Source organism: Bubalus kerabau, chromosome 15, assembly GCF_029407905.1.
Source record: "Bubalus kerabau isolate K-KA32 ecotype Philippines breed swamp buffalo chromosome 15, PCC_UOA_SB_1v2, whole genome shotgun sequence".
In the NCBI taxonomy this organism is placed as follows: Eukaryota; Metazoa; Chordata; class Mammalia; order Artiodactyla; family Bovidae; genus Bubalus; species Bubalus kerabau.
This window is the reverse complement of record NC_073638.1, coordinates 45427104-45439774: the sequence shown is the minus strand read 5'-3', so window position 1 is coordinate 45439774 and position 12671 is coordinate 45427104. Positions and strand designations below refer to the sequence as shown.

At 39.6% G+C, this 12671-nt stretch overlaps 1 protein-coding gene across 10 annotated transcripts in view; it reads left to right on the top strand.

Annotated features, from left to right (window-relative positions):
• The window catches only part of SYT9 (synaptotagmin 9), a 399619-nt gene that overhangs the window by 212029 nt on the left and 174919 nt on the right, over positions 1-12671 (top strand). The window lies entirely within an intron of this gene.

Genomic DNA, 12671 nt, shown 5'->3' with positions numbered 1-12671 from the left:
TTTGCATCAGGTCAATACCTTATGTAAAGAACAGTGAGGCATATTGCAAGAAGCTTAATTCTGTACAGTTTCTTAAGAAAGTTAGTCTCCATGCTGCCTGGATTGAGGACAGCAGCTTACTGCTACCTGTGCGATAACAGTTCTCCAGAGTCAAAAATGTGTGAATAAATATAAATGCACGAGCTTATTATAAATTTTACTGTTAGAAAGGATGTGTATTATATAATTCATAGCAAAATATATACTACAGCTTAGTGATTATAGTAATATTAAAATTGATTCTTATAAAGTGTTTGTCTTGATCTTTGTCAAATTTCTCTATCTATCAAACTTTGGTTGCAATTGACAAATGAGCATAGGTACAACATGCATGGTGGTTGATAGTTTCATTTATGTGAGCAAGTAAGGCAAAAGTGAAGCAACAGTGGCACATGTCATAACTTTACCCATTCGTCAGTAATGTGAGCAGCTTCCTTGTTGAGTTAGATAATAGCTTTTAGAATACTAGAAGAATTTATCTTCAGTCTTTTGTGCTATTCACGATATAATGGCTACAGACATGACACACTTTTAATCTGTTATTGACAATGTCTCCATCACTTTCTTAAAATGAATTCAACAAAATAATAAATCAAGCCCTGATTTGTGGTGTTTGAAATATCTGTGATGTAAATGCTCCCACCATAGCCCTTTTCAGTCTAGCAAGATGGCATCACTGAATGCAGAGTTGGGAAGAGACATGCAGAACCACATCTGGAAATATTAGTTATTTCACCAATACAGATGTGAGATACATTCACATAGAGAGCACAGATAATTGTAAAGTGTAGTCAAATGAGTAGGAAATGGTGGCTTTTGAGTGTTTCTTACCTTTGTTTTCAATATAATTTATATAATTATAAATTTATATAATTTAATTTTTAAGTAATGGCTGTGTTTAATACCTAGGTCTCATAATACCAAGATTAAAATTTTCTGCCTATTTAACAGTTGGCTCTTTCAAGCTGCTATGAGCTGGCTCTCGCCCTCTACTGAATGGGGGCACGTTTTCTGAGCCAGCAGATGTGATTGGATGCATCCCTGCTTTTACAGGGGAGCACAGAAAGAATATTCAGACACATTTTCATATTTGCATAAAATGCAGCTCTTCTAAATTAGAGCATAGCAGAAACATGCCTGACAAACGTGTCGCACTCCTGGGCATAATAGTGAAGAGCATTTCCTTAACAGATGCGGTGAGATCCAATAGAAGAGGTTTCCCCTGGCATGTCTGGGAAACTATTTATGACTCATGTTCTTGCCAACTCCGTGATTTGCATCAGTAGACATTCTGACATGTAAAGGTACCTCTCTTGTGTTGCATCCTACTGATTTCAGCAAAACTTTGTTACTTTGACACTCTCAAGAAGCCCTTTCAAATACAATTATGCTATTATTTCTTACTTTCTCCTTTTTGTCTACATCAGCTTGTAATTAAAATCGGATAGCAGGCTGGCTGTGGCCACTAGAATAGTTTTTTTTTTTTTTATTCATTTGCTCAAAGCCAGGTACAGAATTTATTTGCAGTTTGTAACTTCTTGGAGCTGAAAGTTTGAGACTATCTGCCACGTTTGACTATACTAGGATTTGAGTCACACTTTTCTGTAAATTCTTGTTAAAGCCAACCATGCTGTGGAACGTTGTATTTTTGACAAAATTTTGGATTTTCAGGCTGTAAATAATATGCCTTTAATGCACAATCATATTCTTTCTTCCTATTTTCTTGCTGTTATGCTTACAAGCAAATTGTGCATTTCATTCTGTGCTCCAAGAGCATTTCCTGAGGTGTGTTTGAATTTCCCACTGTAGGGACCTGGGCTCTATCAATATTCTCTGTACTGACCCTTGTAATTATGGCACAGGGACCTACTTAAACAGAAGTTTGCTTACCTAACGAATATAAAAGCAAGATTACTTTAAGTTGCTGATTGTTCTTTCCTGCTGTGGATATTGGTTATGTAATCTCACAACTCAATTGTTATTTCAGTCATTAGACATCTTCTACAGGCTCTCAAATATTTCAAGTTAAAATTTTTATGGTGCCCATTGGCTCTTAATTGGAATAAGAAAGCTTCCTTCCTAGTACTGTAATAAACCTATACATTTATAAAATGAAAAAGCAACTTTTTGCATAATATAAAAAGAGTAAAGTGAAACCAAGCAATCTCTTGGCTTACAGGCAGAACCTATACCCATTTCACAGTACTGATGCCATCTCTCTATTTTTCTTTCAAGACAAGTCTATGTGTATGGAAGCTCTCTTAGTGTATGTACAGCTCTCTTAGTGTATGTGCAGCTGATTTTGTAGTTCAGGTTAAGGACAAAGAATGGAAAAACCATGATGGAGTTTCTTCTATAAAATGCCCTTTGGCCAGGTAGGTATTAGAGTGAGTTCACAGAGGGAAGCAGATAGGCAGATGGCAGGCTAGGCACCCTGGGCTTCACGTGCCGATGGCAAGCAGTGCCTAATTACACTTGCTCCAGGGCGTGCCTCCCAGGGTACTGTGCGCAGGCGCAGACTCAGGCACTCCGCGCTGCCATCTGGGTCCTCCACCCCGGGGTAGCTCCTAGGCAACACTGGGAAACAGAAACCCTCCCAGTGCTTTTGGTGTTTTTTGGCGTCTGTTTCAGTTGATATAGACCCCCTTCGGCCCTTAACTTTTTAGTCAGAGTTGGGGATGTTTCAGCTTACTAATTTAAAGTATATTTTCTTTATATTTCATTCATCCACATTTTACTTATAATTATCCAAGTAATATACACACACAGTGTTTAAAAAAGTGAGTGTTGAAGAGAGAAAGAAAAGTTTGCTTGTGGATCCACTCTCAGAGGCAACCATTTATATTCAATCTTTTTTAGTTTTAGGTTTCTGAAGGTAGATAATTACCTTCATACTGTAATACACTTGTACTTTAGGGTTTTTTTTTATTTGCCAACTTCAGAATATTTGTAAATGAGTTTTCCTATCTCCAATCTGTGCATTATGTTATTTTGAGTTCTTCTATTGGTTACATTTTATACTCTAAAAATATTTTTTAAATATCCATTTCCTGTTGTATCAACATTAGACATTATCTCTGGATCTTCTGCTTTATAAAATAAGGATATTGGTTACCTCTTAAGCTTTTATTATACTGATACTAAAATTTTTACATACTATATTATAAATCATTCTTGTTTTGCCTATATGTTAATTTTGAAAAATACATATCAACAAACTATGTTTTGTGGTACAGTTGAAGCTTTCTTAACCAATTTCCAGTTACCTAACTGGCCATTATTATCAGAACTTGCAGTTTCTTCTAGAAAATGTCAATAAATGCTGAATGCTAATGGATAGTAGGCTGTTCACTTCTATTCCTGTTTATTCCTGCTCCCATAAATTAAGCTGAGTGTTCACTAAGAAGTAGTTATTTTTGTCTCCAAACTTGTTTATTCTGATTGTACTTACTATTGAGATTATATAATTTAATTAAATATTATGGGCTTTCCTGGTGCTCAGTGGTAAAGAATCTGCTTGCCAATGCAGGAGACACAGATTCAACCCCTGGGTCGGGAAGATCCCCTGGAGAAGAAAATGGCAACCCGCTCCAGTATTCTTTCCTGGGAAATTCCATGGACAGAGGAGACTGGTGGGAGTCTCCAAAGAGTCAGACACAACTTAGTGACTAAACAACAGAAGCATGCTGATGAAATATGAATACTAAGAGAAACTTGTTTCTTTGAAAACGGAATTGAATGCTTCAAAGACTCAGTAAAGGCAACTTATTTTTTTTAATGGTGCTGAGTTAGGAGTGGAGCAGCATTTGTGGAAGATTAAAAACAATGAAAAATCTAAAAGGATTCTCCTCTCAGATTGCTTTCCAAATATCTTTAACTTTTTATTCTACTTGTTTAAACAGACTCGAGTTGAAGGCAAACTGCATTATGAGTGTTTTCAATGTAAAAAAGAAAACACAAAACTATAATCAAAGGACTCATTCAAAGAAAATAATTTTGCCCTGTACCAAAGGATTGGTAAATTAATATTTTAGGTTAAGATAAAATGTTTATGTTAAAATAAGATATTTAAGGTATAAGGGGGTGGTTTTTTCTTTTCAGTGACTTTCAATTAACTGGTGCCAACCACATTAGCTAAGAGTGTTATTAGCTTCTACTGTTAGAGTATGATTATTAAAAGTAACCTTCAGCAACTTGCTTTACCTTTCTGTACCTAGATTTCCTCATCTGTGTAATTGTGATAATCATAGGGTTTTATGAATTAGCACATAAGTGATGCTTATCACAGCATTGGCACTTGCTAGACACTCAAAGGTGAAGCTATCGTTATTGCTATCACAGTATTGTGATTTTGTTAAAATTAGTAACAGCTGAGCCATGAAGTGTGATTGGACCCTCGGGAAAGGAAGCATAGTTTTATATTGTTAATATTTTGCCACTTGAAGTATTCAGTTCCTATATCCAGAGTCTTCAGTTGTCTGCTCTCAATTATTCAAAATCTGATCGCATTTTAATAGGTTTGATATTTGACTGTTACTCTCTTTAATGGCATTTTGTTTTTCTTAGACTCTAATATTTTCTATCATAAAATTACTTGGGATATTTTGTAAACAAAGAACAGCAGTTTTTGTTGTTGTTGTTTGGTCACTAAGTTGTGTCTGACTTTTTGTGACCCTGTGGACTGTAGCCCACCAGGCTCCTCTGTCCATGGGGTTTCCCAGGCAAGAATATATATTTCTATATTATTGAATATACCCAGTCTCTCAATCATACATTTGATATTGGGAACGTACTTTCTTCTTGTTGGTATTCTTCCTAAGAATTCTGCTTCCATCTAGAAATATTCTCTAAGCTACACAGAGCTGATGTCCTGGGACCCCATATTACTGGCACTGAAAGTATGGGTACACTTTTATTCGTTTCCCTACTTTCTCTTTCCTTGATTCCTTTTTTTCCCCCCATTTAGCCAGAGTAGTACATAGTCAAGTAAACTTTTCAGAAGATGGACATAGGATATAAATAACCAGTCCTTGCATTGCTAAAAGTGCTTTTATTTTGCCCTCATTTTTATGGATGATTTGGCTGAGCATACATTCTGTAATGAAAATCATTTTCTGTTGGAATTTTAAAGGTACTGTTTCATGGTTTTGCATCATAGAATTGCTTAAAAGGAGTCCGAAGGCAGCCTGTATCTAGGTCTCTATATGGTGTCTCTCTAGCCTTCAGATTTTGAAATTTCACAGCAGTGTGCCTGGGTATATGCCCTTTTTCATTCATCATGCCCAGCATTTCCTGAGATATTTAATCAAAAACCTTATGTCGTTTTACTCTGGGAAATGTTATTTTATCTTTATGAGGATTTCCTCCCCTCTGTTTCCTCCATTTTATATTTTGGGGTAACCTTCTAGATTAATCCTCTGTTTTTCCTAACTTCTCTACTGCTTTTTGTCTCTCCTCTACATCCAGTTTTGTTTTAGAAGAGAGATGTTTACCATGGAATACTGTAGTATGGATGAATCCTTTGTTCCCTCTTCCCATTTCTCATGCTGTTTCCTCTTTACCAGCCTTTTTCACACCCTCCCCCTCACGTCACCGTGGTGTTTGAACCTGAAGCAACAAGAAGACAACACAGTATGGCTCTACCCAGGCCATCGTCTCAGACCACTTTGTTACTGCTTCCTCAAGGGACCTAGTCGTGTGAGTCCAACTGGGCTGCTATAAAGCACTTATCATAGACCAGGTAGCTTGCAAACAACAGAAATTTATTTCTCATGGTTCTGGAGACTTGGAGTTCAAGATCCAGGAGCAGGCAGATTCAGTGTGTAGGGATGGCCCACTTCCTCATAGAAGGTGTCTTCTCTCTGTGTTCTCATGTGAGTGAAGGGAGGAGGGAACTCTAAGGGAACTAGTCCCTTTCATTAGGGCTTCACCTCCTAATACCATCACATTGGGTGGTCTTTGGATTTAACCTATGAATTTTGGTGGGGACACAGTCAGTCAGTCTATAGCACCAGCTATCCTTGGACCCTATTTGAGGGGAATTTTGAGGTAAAAGATCAGGTGGGTTTCTCTTTCAATGCCCATATTAATTTAATGTTTCTTTTTATAAATTCATAAGTGGAAGCTTCAGAACTCTGACCAACACTGCTCAGAAGAGGTTTCAGCAGAGTCCACTTAGTCCTCAAGATAACACCAAGTAATACTTGGATGTAATTATCCACATCAACTTCTCAGTTCACTGAAGTTGTGGTCTCAGTCCTTAATTGTTCAAAGATCTGAGAAGAAATTGAGTGACTCCCTGTTTTAGAATAGTGTCAAGACTCCTCACTCATAACTTTTTTCACCTTGAGGTCATCTATACCCTGATTTTATACCTAACTTGATTAACAGTTGATGACACTTAGTTGTAACTTTTTTTTTCTCATTTTGGGGCAGTGAGAAAGGGGCTCTCTTCTAGTTTCTAACAAATTATCAGAAATTCCTAAGGTGGTATGCAAGTTATAAAGACAGACAGACACCTTATGCCTTCACCCCATTTCCTTGCACAACTTTTATAAGTTGTTTATGGAAGTCAAATTGTTTAAGCTCTGATGTACCATGCCTTCCAGGTGACATATAGCAGTCCCTGTGTTTACAGTAGAAGGAAGCATCATGATAGATAGCATGACTAGATTTAATTCCGCAGGGTTGTCCAAGCGTCTTTTGACACAGACTCCCAGAGTCACAGCCGAGGGAAACAGGATGTGACTCTTAGGGCCTTGAGAAACCCTGGGAGGAGCCCCAGGCCCTGTGGGGGTGGTACTCCATTTGAAGTACTTCGCAGAAGTACTTGGATTGAGAGGGACCATGCACCCTGCCTAGTTTTGATGTTTAGTGAAGCTTACAGAGTTATATGCATTTGTTAAAACCCTAACTCTTTGTCAGTCTTATCCTGGCTTAGTAATTCTCTTGTATTTTTTATGATGATAATGTCTCATCCTCTCTAATATTTTCAAAACTTATTTCTGTTTCGTTTATTATTAACCCAAATATCTCCCTGAATATCACCAACTCCTGCATCGACTTGGATGGATCTACTTCAGCATTTTTAAATGTAGGCTTGCTGTATCAGCAGCCTTTAACTGTCAAGCAGTAGGAAGGGTCCCTGTCAGTTTACTTCTTGTGTTTCCCTGTGGGTCTCCCATGGAGGATGTGGAGGAGAGTAATATCCCACATAAAATGAGCCTCTTCCTTTGGCTTTGCTGTCTTTCAGCCATGCCTCCTGCTTTTGTCATCCTTCTCAGCCATACTTGCTGTTCTTGCCATTTCTCTCCTCCATCACAGTCCCTGTTCCCCTTGCCTTGGCTTCCTGCTAATCTATGCTCTGTAGAGCCTAATCTCTGTAGGCTCCTGTCTATCTACCAGTAGTCATTCACCCTCAATTTCTTCCACCCCTTTAAGTGTGAGAACCTTGCCCTCTCGACTTCTGCTGTTTGGAGTCTTCTTTACTCCTGAATCCAGTGCTCACATTTTTGGTCTTCAGGGAAACACTTTTCCTCTCTCCAGCCCAGCTTGTGTAGAGAGTGTCTCATGGCAGTGTTGCTTGGGCCCTTGGTGATAAAACGATGCTGATGAATTTATAAAAAAGTGGGACTAGTTCCATGCATCCTCAGGAGAGTGCATTTTCGTCCAAGATCAGAGGACTGAAGGATTGTTAGTGGAACATCTGTTTGTAGCCCCTTTCCCTGTTTCAGTCTCCACAGCATCATGTGGGATGTGTCCCAGACTCTCCTCTCCTCTGTGTTCATGTAGGGGCCTGCCTATGCTGTCTGGTTGTGATCATCTCCTGTTCTTCTCTATGTACTTTTGGGAGGTGAAGGGTCTGTCTTGTGACCCAACTTTCATTAAGACGAGGCAAACTACTCGGTCTGTTATGGAGAGAGAAAGCAGATGACTGGTTACCAGGAGCTGGGGGTGGGGAAAGAAAGGAATGGTAGGTTTTGGTTTAATAGGTGGAGAACTTCAGTATGGGATGATGACAGAGTTCTATAGATGGGTAGTAATAGTGACTGCATAACAATGTGATTGTACTTTTGGCATTGAACTGTACACTTAAAAATGGTGAAAATGTATACAGAATCTAGAAGAAATGGTACTGAAGAATTTATTTACAGGGCAACAGTGGAGAAACAGACATAGAGAATAGACTTATGGCCATGGGGAGAGGGGAGGAGAGGGTGAGATGTATGGAAAGAGTAATATGGAAACTCACATTCAGATCAGATCAGTCACTCAGTCATGTCCGACTCTTTGCGACCCCATGAATCGCAGCATGCCAGGCCTCCCTGTCCATCACCTACTCCTGGAGTTCACTCACACTCACGTCCATCGAGTCAGTGATGCCATCCAGCCATCTCATCCTCTATCGTCCCCTTCTCCTCCTGCCCCCAATCCCTCCCAGCATCAGAGTCTTTTCCAATGAGTCAACTCTTCGCATGAGGTGGCCAAAGTACTGGACTTTCAGCTTTAGCATCATTCCTTCCAAAGAAATCCCAGGGCTGATCTCCTTCAGAATGGACTGGTTGGATCTCCTTGCAGTCCAAGGGACTCTCAAGAGTCTTCTCCAACACCACAGTTCAAAAGCATCAATTCTTCGGCGCTCAGCTTTCTTCACAGTCCAACTCTCACATCCATACATGACCACAGGAAAAACCATAGCCTTGACTAGATGAACCTTTGTTGGCAAAGTAATGTCTCTGCTTTTGAATATGCTATCTAGGTTGGTCATAACTTTCCTTCCAAGGAGTAAGCGTCTTTTAATTTCATGGCTGCAGTCACCATCTGTAGTGATTTTGGAGCCCAGAAAAATAAAGCCTGACACTGTTTCCACTGTTTCCCCATCTATTTCCCATGAAGTGGTGGGACCGGATGCCATGATCTTCGTTTTCTGAATGTTGAGCTTTAAGCCAACTTTTTCACTCTCCACTTTCACTTTCATCAAGAGGCTTTTGAGTTCCTCTTCACTTTCTGCCATAAGGGTGGTGTCATCTGCATATCTGAGGTTATTAAAATAGATAGCCAAGGGGATTTTCCTGTATGGCTCAGGAAACTCAAACAGGGGCTCTGTATCAACCTAGAGGGGTGGGATGGGGAGGGAGAAGGGAGGGAGGTTCAAAGGGGAGGGGATATATGTAATCCTATGGCTGATTCATGTTGAGGTTTGACAGAAAACAGCAAAATTCTGTAAAGCAATTATCCTTCATAAAAAATTAAAAAATAAATAGAGGGTATATACATTTGAAAAAAATGGTGGAAATGATCAATATTATGTAGATTTTACCACAATAAAAAAAAGTGAAAAAAAATAAGCCTACCTGGCTTCTAGAGAAGTGAGGATTGCAGAAATGGGAAAAACCATCAGTGTCTGCTTATAGCTGTGTCTCTCTCCATGGCCACTAGGCAGAATTTCTGTGAGTCATAGAGAGGGCTGTCATAAAGAGAATGCTTCTGAGAAGAATTGGTATTCCTTGTATCTTCCTGTTAGAGTTAAGAATAATTTATATTGAAGTCTAAGGGTTCTTTCTTTATTTGTCAATACTGTTTAGAACAATTACTACATTTCTTGGTCATATGCCAGTATTATTCATCATACTGATGATGAATAAATGGCAGTTTCTATGCATGACTACTGATGAAAATCAGTGATTTAAAAGAAACCATCTTCATTTCAGCCGCATGAAATATTCGCTAAAAGGAAATTGACTTGAAAAAATAATTTTTAGAAAATTGACAGTTAAATGCAGGGACACAAGAGCCCAGGCTTTTTATCAATTGCCAATAGTCTAAGCTTGATCATGGTTTTAGCACAGGCAGATCGATGACCATGGGGGTACATTAGGGTTTTGAGTATAAAAGTCCAAGCTAGTAAGAGGTTATATGTTGGAAAAGAGTCTGTGTCTTTAACCATGGGCTAAGGTTCAAGCCAGACAAAAGAGAAAGAAATAAAAATAGGGAACAGTATGCTCCAGGAATCCACTTTCTGCTCTGACTTCAAGTAGCCATGTGACTTGGAACTGTTTCTCAGGAGAGATATTTCTAGGGTTAATGTTGGCCATAGAAAAGCAAGACTATATGGAGACATCATCTGACTGAAGAGTCTCCTGAAAATTTAGTTTCTTTGGCACACTCTGAATAGATCACTCTACTCCCAATTACATAAAATCTTCATAAAGGCAGCTCAGTATTATGTGTTGTAAAGTTAACTTAATAAATGATGGCTGTCTCCAGAGCCCATGCTCTTCCAGCTACACAGCACTACCTCTGTGGAGTCTTAAATGTTCAGAGAAGCATAAAATATATTATTATCAGTCATGATGAAAAGGTAATCTTAATGCTCATTCTGTATACTTAAACACATGGTTTCTTTGGCATTTTCTTTTCCTGAAGCACATTTTTAGTGGATATAAAAAGGGAAGTGATACATAGCTTAGAATTTTATCAAACACTGAATGCCTTCTGTATGTTAGATATCATGCTAGGTTATAGAAGATACTTTGGATATAAAAGCGGTCTAATAACTTCAAGAATATGAGATCTGGAAGAGTTTTTACATCTCATCACCTCTCATTTTATGTATTAGGAAACTTAGGCCCAGATACAAGGTCAGGTTCCCAGAGATTATGCAGGGAGGTTACACAGGTTAAGACAAGAGGTAGCACTTGGAATAGAAAACAAGTCATTAATACTGAGAATCAGTCTGAGTCCCAGTGGAAACATGCAGCATGGTCAAGTTAAGAAATTTGAGAAAAACTTAATACAGGGACTTTTTACAGAGGTGTAGTCAGGATTCAGGGAAACAGTGAGGGATAGTACATTACTTCAGGCTAATAATAGTAGGGAGCCATTGCCACCCATAGGCCTCAGAGAGCCCAGAAAAGGAGCTGTGGATTTCAGTAGAGGGACACATCAACGTGGTAACCCAGCAGGAAGAAAGCTGGGGAGGGAAATACTGTGACGACTCTCTCTCCACTCTCTAATTTCCCACGAGGGCCTCCTATTGGCTGAATTCAGCAGACCCCCCTTGACGAACTCCCTCTAACTCAGCCTCCACGGCCCAGAGCAGGGTGGAAAGAGAAGGAGAGTGGGTTTGGAGTGGTAAATGGAAGGTGCACGACACAGAGTTCCTATTAGAAGATAGTATGTGTCAGGTGTCCACATGTTAGGACGTAAGTTAATCAGACGTTGGAAAAAAGTCTTTGACTCTCTTTTAAAGGGCATCACATACAAGCACTACATTATTTGAGTATAGGATTTTTAAACTTTTTTATTTGAAAGGGAAAAGATTGTTTTAGAGTCATAGAATTCTAATAACTGAAATGCCTAGAACTCAACTGCCTAAAGATACAGAAAATGCATTGACCCGTTTCCTCTAACAGTTCACCAGGATTCACTGGGACCTCTTGTCCTTCTTCTAGGGATTACTGGGAGACTCTTGGGGAATGTCTCACATGTGTTTAAAAACAAGTCTACACCCAGACTCCAGGTGATTTCCTCATATATCCTGTTCTGGCTGAACTATTGTGCTATGAAAAGAATAACACCCATGTAACTCCCTTCATGCTAATGGAAGCCTGGCAGTTCTGTTTCCTTACCTGTATAGACACAGCATGCGCCCAGGGCTGCTGTCAGCCAGGACATATGTGTAAACATCAAGGCCCTGTCCTACAGGTGTCTAGCTGTGCCTGAGGAAGAACCAGGAGAGAGAGTCTGTCTTATTCTGGGGTCCAGCCGCAGTAACAGAGTTCCCAGTAAAGGTACTGTAAATGCACCATGCCCTATGCAGGCAGACAGGTACCACATAGAAGGGAGACGCAGGGCTGCCTCATGCTAGTCGAGTAACCCACTTCCCCTCTGAATGGAGCAGGAAGAGGCAGGAGAAGTGACCAGGAGCATTTGGGGACAAGTCACTCCTCAGGGGAGCCAGGAAAGGGAAGAAGCATTCACACCACATACTGCTTTATGAGATTTTTTTTCTAAAAATGCTGGTTCACAAAGGTGGTTGTCAGCAACCTTTTGATCTTGTTCCATAGGGTAGACAATAGATTTAAAGACTAATTGGATCAAAGCAAGACCAGATCTAGCTTGGGAAATGACTCTGAATAACAGAGTTTGGAAAGAGGTCCTGTGGGAGGTGTAATTCTTAGGCCAGTGCAGCAGTGCTAGGCTAGAAAAGAATTTTAAGTAACACTACTTGAAAGCACTGTGACAAGCTCTTAGTGCATATAGACGTGTATGTACCTAATTTTCAAAAGAGCCAAGCAGGGAGGAATTTCCACCCCACCTTCCCCCCCCCCCCATTTTAGAAGTGAGAAATGGCTTCTAAAGAGAAGTTGCAGGCAGCCCAGAGTCTCATAGAAAGTTACAGAGCTAGACACTAGACCTCCGAGGTGCCCACTCTCATCCTATCCAGTGCTAACTGGACCTAGACTCCAGTTTCCCGCAGGCACACCAGGGAAGGTTACTAACCTCTTGGGCCTCTACTTGATTGCCACATGTTCTTAAGATTTGTTTTGTGGTGGTCTTTTCAGGCAAAAAGTCCCCATTATATAAAACCCTACACCTCAGATTTTCTATTATTTCTTAAGAATCTTAGC